Source organism: Psittacula echo (genome assembly GCF_963264785.1).
Source record: "Psittacula echo genome assembly, chromosome: 2".
Lineage (NCBI taxonomy): Eukaryota > Metazoa > Chordata > Aves > Psittaciformes > Psittacidae > Psittacula > Psittacula echo.
Window position 1 is genome coordinate 112,715,140 of NC_137737.1, and position 11,544 is coordinate 112,726,683.

Here is an 11,544-nt window from a genome sequence, read left to right on the forward strand (position 1 = left end):
TTTAAATATCTACATTCCAGAATTCTACTGAAAATCAGTTCTGTGTGTAGCCATAATTGTACAAAAATCCAACTAATCATATGCAAGAATATTTATATTTCTGATTTGGTTTCCGCTGTACTGTGACATACCCGTTTTCCTATTTCTAACCCTGTCCCTTGACATTTTTTAACTTTTCTCTTGATATTGGAAATTATTATTTTCCTTAAAAGATTCCCGTTATATAAAGCATTTTTGTTCGTGCATTTAGTTTTTTTTCAGAATACAAAGCTCCTCATAGCATTCGTATTTTTTTACTCCTCTCTTTAGTCTAGCCCAACATTGTGCCTGGTTCTTCTCCCCCCCTAACATTCTTCTTGTAGAAAGACTGAATTAGGAGTTCCCAATTAGACTGCAGTGGTCGGAAAATACTATTCTTTTTCTAAAATGAAGTATTTTCCTAGGCGGCACATAAACATAAAAGCAATAAATTTACTTAAGTGGAAAGAAATTATGCTTAAGAAATCCTTTGGATATTCTTCCAACCCTTGATCTCACGATGACAGTATCCAAATGTGACAGCCTAACGACCTCCTGTTTTACAACAGTGTGTGCTGAAAAGGCAGAAGATGCTTTTTCCTGCAGCAGAGGAAGATTCTACAGAAACCCCAGAGCTAGGAGTGGGGGGATATCTTTTTCTGGGTAGCTGAGGTAGATTAATTAATCCTGCCCAGAATGCTAACTTTGCCTCCCTGATCATGCATCTTTTAACAAGGTTAAGCCACAGCTACATGAGCTACTATTGTGTAAAGTAACTAATTATGGCATGATATATTTTTAAAAGTAATTTTCTCCAAAGATTCTTAAAGCTTTTTACAAACCTCAAGTAAATTCCAGACTTTTCAAAGACTTTCTATTATGCAATGTAACATTACAATGGATCCTCAAATCAAATCGAAGTCCACAGTGAGAACAGGCAAAGCAAGAGGGAATCTCTCTTGAGGCCTATTCTTAGTACCACAGTCAGGACTTTCAACTGTTTTGCCTATCTTAAACAGAGTACTCCATCCTCCATTCCTGACAATGTGACAGTGGACATACAGTCCATTTTGAGGAGAAACAGAAGTTGGGGAGGCTAAGATAAATTCTAAGCCTAATTACCAAACCCAGTACTTCCCATGAATGCTTGCAGAGCGATGCCTCTCAGTGTGCTGAAGCTATCGATCACCTAAGCTTTCGTACTCTTTCAGAGGGACACGACTAAGAATTTCTGGTACTTCTACAGACTTGTATTTCAACTGTGGTTAGAAAACAGGAAATTCATTAAACACTGTCTATGAAAGCCTTAACTCAGCAAGAGGAAGCGATTTGAATCAAATTGATACGTGGAACACAGAACCTCAAAGTAACCAACACCGCACAGTTCTGAAGATAGGTGGTGTAAGGAAGGGCTATGAGGACATATAGTAAAGGTTACTGTAGGTGATCATTGTCTTTGAAAGTTAAGTCACTTATATGCCTAATATAAGGCACTTAAACCGAGGAGTCTGGGTTGTCTGACACCATTCCAACACCAAAACAATATACAGACTCATGTCTTAGCTCTATTACCTGAAGACATACATTTATCTGAGTCAAAAAAACAACCTCCTTTCAATTGAGATTATCCCTGACTTACCAGAGATCTCCAGCTGTTGTGCACCGGGGCTTTGTAAGGGTTTGGGGTTTCTTTACACCTCAAACTCTCTGCTCTGTTCTAGATTACTTTGTCATGTAAAACAGCACTCTGGTGTATATCCACAAAGGACACAGAACTTAGAATCCTAAAAACTAGTGAGGGGATACTGCATCTAAATTGTCAGAGGTTCTGCTCAGATGCCACCCAGGTCAGGCAGTACCCATGGCTTTATCACCCAGGCTCTTTCAGTGCTGTGCAGCTCAATGTTGAAATCAAACCAAAGCCCCACTGCAGCTGGCTGGTGAAAGCTTTGTACACAGTCTTATGGGCTGGTTCTTCAGAGTTTACATACTCTTCCCTGATTGCTATAAGATAATGGCATAAAATGCGTGGGTTGAAATAACTCTTCCTTTCCCCATTTTGCCCATTCCCACTGGTTTGATCACTCACCCAGGATGTGGGTGGCACCACCTCAACTTTCTTCTCTATCTGAAGTATTTGTACTCACGTCATGAGCTTCCTAACAAAGAGCACTTACCCTCAGACTTGAGGTTCACTCATTCAATGCTGATGAAGCTGCTGTACCTCATCTACAGTATTCACTGAACTAGAAAGAAGGAGAATTAGCATGATACCTTATCCTTGTGGTTAGGGCATCCACATGGGAAGTGGGACACAATGACTCCAGTTCTAGTTTCATTGAAGTAATTCATTAGAATTAATACTGTAGTACCTGGCAGACCAGGACCCTACTGGTCTCCTCTTTCTCCACTGGCACTTGAGCCACTAAAGCCATGAGTCTTGTGTATGAATGCTCTTTCTCACTCTCGTCCAACAAATACTTAATGACACATTTGAAAAGAGAAATGCTGTTGACAAAAATAAAAGGGAACTCACACTCATAGGACAATATGCTGCTGTGTAAGCACATGATGTACTATTCCTTGTGAGAACTCCTGCCTTTAACATCCTAGCAGAGCAAATAACTTTCCCTCTTCAGTAAAGGGGAAAGGAAGAGCAGCAGCACAGCCCCTCAGTTCCTTCTAACTCAGGAGGAAAGGAACAACCTGTTCCCTATCTCCAAAAAGCTGGATCAGATAAGTGAGTGCTATAAGATACCCTTCTGCACCTAATAAAGATAGCTCCTCCCCTGTTCTAGATGCAGGTAAAACATATTATCCTTTACAAGTTTTTCCTACTTTATCCTTAAGGTAAAGAACATACATAAACCCCTCATCTACCTATGAATTATATAAAGAATCAAGTGCCTGGTGCAAGATGACTATCCCAGTGGGCAATCAGGCACTTGTAAACTGAGCACTGCAGTACTGCAGCGTCCAAGTCCTTTTTTTTTTTGGACCTAGCCTTAGAACTTTCTGACTTTTCATCATTGATTCACATTTATATCTGGCGAGCAAGTCTTCTGCTTAATAGATTCACCAGAAATCATAAACCCAACCTTTTGCTATGCTCTAGCTCTTTATAAGTCATGAAATGCAATACCTTCCTAGTGATTGCATACACGGACCAATAGTGACCCATTTCCTCCTCCCATCTTCAGAGCGAAAATGTTTCATCAGGCATGGATCTTGACATCCTGTTGTCCTGGAACCAGTGAATCAGAAAGTTCCTTCCTTGCAATTGTATTCTTTAGAGGTGGAAAATAATTAACTTCCCCACCCCCTCCTCCTTCCTACTGCCACTATAGGAGTTAGAAATTAGCTTGACTTTGTCTGGAAAAGAAAAAAAAAAAAAAACAAACCAGCCATCATAATTCAGTGCCAGAGAAAGTTTTGTTGATCAAAGCATAGCCTAGTCTTTCCAAGGACACTGCTTCACTGCATCCCATCATCCAGTCCAGCAGCACAGCAGGTATTTTATTTTTGTTTTTAAAGTTCCTTTCAAGAAGCTAATGAGTCAATAACGGAAGTTGAACTGGACTGGTCACCAGATGAATTAAACAACAACAACAAACACCTAAAAAAATCAATTATCAAGGAATTCAGTATTTGAAATAAATTTTTCAAGCAAAACACAACCTAATTATAGTAAGGGCACTACAAGTTTCAGGGGACTGTATACAAAAGCCATCTATTGTGCAGTTAACCAAGACATTTAGATTTTTAAGCAGTCTAGCTTTTCCACACTCGTGTAACACCAAGCAGCTGTGTAAGAAACTAGGTTTTACCCTTCCTGTTAGGTAAGGACAAAATTCCTGTTCAGGTTCATCACCCTGTATGAGAGAATGAGCTCTCAAAAAATGGGGTATGTGAAGGAGGGAAAACACTAAGGCCCTGACTATCAACAACCTACCCATTTGTCCTTATGGCAAAAAAAGTCTTCTGCTTCAGCCAAGAGGCTGTTTCACTAATGCACACTACGTCCAAGTTTGTAAGAAAGCTAATTAGCTACTGACACTGTATTTTTAAAGAACCACAGTAAGCCACTATCACATTAAAAAAAGAAGAAAGTAGAGGGGCAGGGGAGGGGAAAGGGGAAGTGTCACTATACCAAAAGATACAGAAATTACTTTAATAAATCTTGCAGGACTAAAGATTCTAACCTTAGAAAGAAAAATTGCACCCAGTTGCACCTATATTTAAAAGTGAAAGTATCAGATGAATCACTTACTCAAAAAACTTGCTCCCATGACAAAAAAAAAAGAGTAGGGAAAAAAAAAACAAAACAACCCATACTGAAAACATGTCCCCCAAAATCTAAAATTTAATTAAGTATTAACTTGTGCAGAATTGGTAAGTAACAACCCTACCACCCTTCTGAGTAGACATTATATGGATTCATCTGTGCAAAGAAAAGTTGCAGTATCACATGCATAGCATCACTCTAGCTAAAGGAAAACCTAAAAGGCTCAAATACGCACACTCCAGAAGAACTTGAATAACCTAGACTAAATCCTGAAAAAGGAAGAAAAAAATCCTCTAGATCTTTTGCTCAATAATTTTATTGCATATAGTGAAAAATGTGTTTGAAACCAAAGGAATGTGAAGTGGGGGAAAAAAGCACAACCAGTGTTAACTAATATTGCAAAAACAGAAGACAATGGTCCTGGTTCAAAAATCCATTGGAAGAGAACAATTTTGTGCAGTCTTACTAATACACATTCTAAAGAATATAAAACAGATTCTTTTGGAAAATAGGAGGGCTGGATGAAAATGTTAATTATAACATGTTGTAATAATGATACCCCCAAGATCAGCCCTATCTTTTTTGCTACAGCATAGTCCCTAGGCATATGGCTAACTATTCCTTGATCGTTATCTTGGCTAAAGCTAAAGCTACTGAAGTTTAGGAGGCTCATATCTAAGAGAATTTCTTTCATCTCTAATAATTGCTAAACTAGCATAATTACTCATACTTGAGGTGAAATAGAACCCAAGTTGTCTAAAATTAAAGCTAAAACAAAAACAAATCTCACCACCTCTTTTAGTGTTTGCACATTCATCTTCTGTCAGAATCCTATGTCAAATGCTGCATTATGATTTAAAAGTATTCAAAAGCTCCTCTTACACTATCTGACTTTTGTAGAGAGAGCAACTGAAAAACTTCAGTGCTTTGTCGTTAACACACTCCAAAATGTATTTGAAAAGAAAAGTACATTTTCACAGCACCAAGTAAAACAGTCACAGTTCTTCATGGTTCTGTATGTTGTCCCTTCAGGGAAAGGATATATATGCATATGTATATATACAGTGCTGATTTAAGAGCAACAGCGCATCTTCCCCATCCCCAGCTGCAACTGATTTTATGTTCAGGTAGACTTACAGGAACCAATGAAAACCATAAAATGCAGCTGTGAAAAGATGCTAAGAGGTCTGTCTTAAGGTACCAGCACTTATACTATATGTTAATCAATCTAAAAAAACCCCTCAAAATATCTTCAGTGTTTTACCTGCCCATGGCAGGGTAGGGGTGGAACTAGATGATCTTAAGGTCCTTTCCAACCCAAATCATTCTATGATTCTGTGAAAAAATACTGAATCCATATGGTCTTTGTAAAGTGTTAACAGTTTTCCTAGATCTTTTCCTCATATACAATTACTCAAAAGCAAGATTTCCTTTTTTCCAAAATGCACAAGTTTCAAAATACTGACTCATGTTTCAGAACAAAGAAATGAGAGCTATTAAACCATTGTAAATTAGACAGAATGAATTACAGAGCAACATAAAGCCTTTCAAGACATCTTAGATCATGGTGGATAACGTTATCCTACACATTAGATAAGTGCCTCCATATTGACAGCTTCCCTTGTTATACAAGTTAACAGCAACTCAGGAAAACAAGATCAAACCGAATGTGCAGCACTTCTAAGCCTTTTCTTATTATCTTTGCGAGAAGATTTCACCTTTATGAAAGCTAGCTGCACAACCGGTAGCTGTTTAGACGTTCACTCCTAATAGTATCTGCTCCTAAGCAGCAGACTGCAATGGTCAATATAGCTCATGCTGGACCCCAAAATGAGTGGGTAACATTACTGTAATCCTACAGCTAATCAAGACCATCAATACCAGTATGCATTGCCAAAATCAATGAATATTACTAAAGGTTAGGGATGCTTTTGTTGTTACGGGGTTTTTTTGATATATAAAGGAGCTTGGGCATGCTTTGGCCAGTCAAAAAGAGAACACTATAAATAGCCTGCATTATAAAAAGATCCTAATCTTAATTCCTCTTGTAATTTGTTTTTTCATGTACTCTTTTATGTTCAATATCTTAATTTCTGCCCTTTTTTGGATGGCCAAATAGAAGCCAGCAATTCACTCATGCATCAAACAGATGTTTTTGCTTTTCAGGCCAAATGGAATCTTACGAATTTTTTGTTCCCTCCCTATAAAATGATGATGCCAAAATAACAGTTTCTGAAAGCGTCCAGTTCAGAAAAAGTTCTTTGGAGCGGTAACACTGAAACTTTAAGTCAAGTTCACAGAAATCATGCCAATACTAATTGCTGGTTTTGTTTATGCTGGATTGATTATAGTCTAATCAGCAGACAATCTAATGACTTTTGAGTCTAGTCCATGCAATTTAGAACCCAGGGAGGGTTGGGGCTGAGAATAAACATTCAAATAGTTGACAGTTCCACAGAAATGTAAAGGCTACTGTTTGAAGGGGATCCGAATGTCAAATTGTCTCTGAACTACTTCTGCTATTAAGTAGGATTTTTTGGGTTGATCCACTAATGTTCTACCTGCCTTGGTACTAACACCACAAAACCTGCACCTCTCTACAAGAAACATCCTTTTGCTTCATATTTATGATGAGAAAACAAGTCACATTAGAACATAGGTACCTTTACTCAGGCCGCCAACACTTTGCATGGAGTTGCACTTGTAAATTCAGGCAGGATGGAAAGAGTACCTACGTTTCCTCAAAAAGAGGGAGCAACTTTAAGAGACATTCCAGGATTGCCAAAATATTCCAAGATACAAGCCTTTTTTTAGCAGAACATAGATAAGTAAAATACAGCCAATAAATTTTTCCTTCTCATCTTTCTAGGAACTAACATTCAGTAATTTTATTTCTGCAGTCAAATGTGGAATGCAAAATTATAATGAATGAAAATTTACTTAAAAGTAGTAAAAAATATTCTTTGGGGGAGCTTGTTTGTTTTTTTAAAGAAATCACTTTCATAGATCAGCGCTTCTATTAAATGTGTGCAGCTGTTCTAGATTCCTTGTGATAGCTTATCTAAAACATACATCATCAGTTTCAGTAATTTTAGCATAATGGATATTACCTGGCTTTAGCTTAGAGAAACCTGGGCTTAACATTCAGTAGGACTACATTTTCATTCAGGTTTGCATAAGGAGTACCCGGTTTTCTTTGCAAGTGACTATATTTTTTTAACTTTGTTTCTAAACAAACTTACTCACCAAAAGCCGGTAGTAAGGGCAAAAGAAAAACCTCAAACCCTCCCAAACGTAAAACCCCATAAACCAGAAAGGGAAGGGAGAGGGAAGGTGGTCAGTAACCTAAGTGTGATATCTACAAAGCATGCCAAGTCACAAAAAAAGGTTTACCATTCAAATGGCCAAGTTAAACAAGATACAAGCGAGCTGCTTTCCCCTGCTCCCTTGCTTTCTCATCACAGGGGGTCTCCAGCCTAGTTTTGCTTAGGGAACAGCATTGCCCTTAGGTGTTAGGAGTTTAAGGAGTCATAACAGTCACCCTTCTTCAACACCCTTCAAATGCACAGTGGCTTTTTTGAGGCTTATACTCGGATATCACATCTCTGACTTAATTTTTTCCCACCTGCTTTTCTCCCTCTATCCTCCTTCCCCCACCAAATGCATTAGGTAACTTTGATCAGGTCAATGATACCTAATAGATTTTCCTTTTTTTCTTTCAGAAACTAACCAAGGAAATGGGATAAATTAATCAGTAGAATGAAACATAGGTCAGGACTGATGAGTTTGATGCAACTGATCCTTCCCCTGCCTAAAAGAACCCAGCAGTTGAACATTAATTCCTCCTTCCTAAAGTAAAATAAGATATTCAAATTACAGTTTTTCAGAAAGTTAAATAATTTGAAGGCTCCTTTTGAGCCTTCTTTTTGCTACAACCCTCTAGTATATTTGTAAGAGACGCTGCTTTTTTCACAGAGAAGAAGTACAATCTTGTTTTTTTTCTTTGGGAAGATGCTTTTATTATTCTTAAATTGTAAGGGGCTTATCTTATGTTAGCCATATGTTTTTTCCTTCCCAGGTCCAAATCTGAGATGCAATCCCCACCAAGAGCTGGGGGCCAGTCAGACCAAAGTTGGCAAGAAACCAAAACAGGGAGAAAGGGAAAAGGTAAAAAAAAAAAAAAAAAAAGAGAAAAAGATAGAAAAGGAATGTAAACAGAAACCAGGGTAATGCAAAAACCTATATTTTCAAAAAATAGAAGAAATTTAGTCATTAGCAAGTTCTTAACACCCACCATTTCAGATGAAGGTTCGATTCATGCATTCAATATAAAAACTCAATTGTCATTTTGTTTTAATGTATTTACCTGCCTTGTATCAGTATTCCCCTAAGATATAAGTTTCAAATTAAGTTATCAAAAGTGACAGACATATCAAAAATATCTCTTATATCTTCCTCCCAGAAAGGGTTGCTAAGTACATGACAAATTGGAAATGCAATGTGTAACTCCATATTTTATTTAGATGTAAAACAGCACTCATGAGTTTAAATAACTCATTTACATAGATTCAAAGAATAGTCAGAAAAGCTATCTAAAATACTGTTTATTTTTAAACTGCACAACTATAGTTTGCACTTACTAAATCGGTAATACTTAAGAAATAAGGAATTTAAATAAATGGTAACAGTTGAAATTCTCCTTGCAACGTTACTTACAGCTTTTGTTTGTTGACTGAAAATGAAGATGTAATAATTGATGGGCAGGCTCTTATCAATGAATTTAAATGCTATGCCTATGCAAGCATCTTTCAACTTCTCAGATGAATCCCATGATTAGCCCTCTCAGAAATCTTACCATCGGACTGTTTTCAGAATGCTGTTAATCCACTCAGAAACTGACATGATTCAAGAAAAAATAAAACAGGGAAAATGAAAAAGATATTTGAACAAAGGCCACCTTGAATGATAACCTGCTCCCCAAAGGTAATTACTGCAGCAATAATTACAGATTATGATTGATTTACTACCTGGGTTTAGTTGGAAAATAGTAAATAAGATACTGTAAAGAAATCTCTACCATCTCTATCCTGAACATTAAACTCCTGACTTCAGAAAACCACTTCATGTCAGCAAATCCAAGCTACTCCATCTGAATCGCACAATGTTGCTGTTTTCTCATTTTAGGGACTCTGAGGCTACTGATGGTACATAAGGAAGGCAAAGCCCACACCTCCACATAAAATGGAAGCTGTATCTTTTGTTTTAAGTTAAGTGTGATGTTTACAGGAAGAGATTTGAAACAAACCCCCTCTCTGTAACACATCTAACAGATAACAACGAGTAGCACATGCCCAGTGCTAACAGGAGAACAATTTCCTCTGTTTGCCAATTAATTCCTAACGTTTATTCCCTTGCATTTAGATACCTCGAGGTCTAAGACTACCCTTCACTTAAAGTTTCCCAGCACCTTTTTGCAAATAGGGCTAATTGGTCGCTCTCCTACTGGCTCTAAAACTCTCCAGCGCACGTAAATAAATCCTCCCTGGTAAGAGGATAGAAGTGCACGCCCAAGTAACAGAACTTTCATTGTGGTATCATTTTTAAAAGGTAAGGGAAGAGCGGCTCGTTTGTTCCTCACAAGATGCCAAACAAAAGCACTACTGAACCGCACAAACTTCGGTAAACTAGATACAGATGGCAGCAGCAGGTAAAGCAGGACACTGAAGGCACTCTTTATTCGCTTTTAAAATATGTGGGGAGTTTAAAAAAAAAAAAAAAAAAAGAGAGAAAAATAAAAGGAAAAGAAAAAAAAAAAAAAAAGAAAGAAAAGAAGAGAATTAAAGCCTGCTCTAAAGCTCACTGAAGTCAACAGGAAGACTTTGAAAAGGGAACTCCTGGAAAGAGTCTTTTCAAGCAAAGAGAGTGCAGCTTCTTGCCAGGTCCTCCTGTACAAGTCCATAAAAGCAGACCCCGCTCCTGCTTTCTAACTATGAGATCGTGCTGGTTTCTAGGCACTTAACTCCTGGTGTACGCCAGCCTAGCCGAGAAGAAAACAAGGCCTGCCGCCAGCCACCGAGCGGCTCGGGATCACATCCCCGACAGGGGCACGGGCAGCCCCGGGGGCCGCACAAGCTGCCCTCGGTCCCGCAGGCCTATCTGCCTCATCCCCCTTCTTCCCACCGCCCCCCAAAAGTAGACAACTTATAGATGTTCTGACCTGACGCAACCCAGGCTTTATTCAACTTCACTGCAATGAACAGACCGACCCGGGAGGAACGCGCCCATCCAGGGAGAGATGTTTATTTGAGGTGACAGCCACCCTTCAGCCTCCTTCCTGGAGAAGCCCCTGTCCACCGAGCCCAACGCCTCCCGGCTCCTGAGGGGAAAGGCGACCAACGGCTACCCGCTCCTCGGGGGGCGCGGGCGGGCGACACCGCACGCCGCGGCGGGCTGAGGGGCGGCGGCGGCGAGGGGCCCGGCGGGGGGCGGCCGCAGCAGGCCGCGCGGGGCGGGGGGAGGAGGGGGCGCCCGGACCGGGACGCTGCCGGCCCCGCCACAGCCGCACAAGCCGCCCTTTGTCCTCCTGTGGGTCCCGGGCTTCCCCCCTCCTCTCCCCTCAACCTCCCGCCTTCTCCGGGGGTCCGGGGTGACTCCCTACGACTTGGTGCTGCGGGGCGCGCTCGCTCCCTTGGGTATCACTCACTCACTCACTCGCACACACACACACACGCTCGCTCTCCCCTTATTAATGTATATCCGCGCCTGTTTTGTTTATTTATCCCCTTTTCTCTCTCCCTCACTCCCTCCCTCCCGCCGCCCCTCACACATGCCCCCTCGGCGGCGAGGGGCCGCTTCACGTGACAGCCGGCGCCACATTCCTCCACAGCCCCAACTCCGGCCCCGCGCGGGGAACTTCGGCCCGCCCCACCCCCACCCCTCCGAAACTTCCCTCACCCGCGGGCACCGGACCCCGCCGGCACCGGCTGAGGGGATGGGGACGGGGGGGGTAAAACCCGCAACTTAGCACGGGCTTCAACAGCGCGGCTGCTGGCGGGCGGCTGCGCCGCTGCCCGCGCCCGCGGAAAGAGAGGGAGAGGGAGGGAGGGAGGGAAGGAGGCGGGCCGCGGGGCTGCCGCAGCGGGCTGTCACCGCGGCTCCCGGAGGCAACTTTTGCAGCGCGGACAGTTTGGGTCGCACCGGCCGCTTCGGGTCTGGGGCTCGCCCCTACGCGCATATACCCA

At 41.0% G+C, this 11,544-nt stretch overlaps 1 protein-coding gene across 1 annotated transcript in view; it reads right to left on the bottom strand.

Annotated features, from left to right (window-relative positions):
* The window catches only part of ZNF521 (zinc finger protein 521), a gene marked incomplete at both ends in the record, with an annotated part of 206,555 nt that overhangs the window by 193,432 nt on the left and 1,579 nt on the right, over nucleotides 1–11,544 (bottom strand). The window lies entirely within an intron of this gene.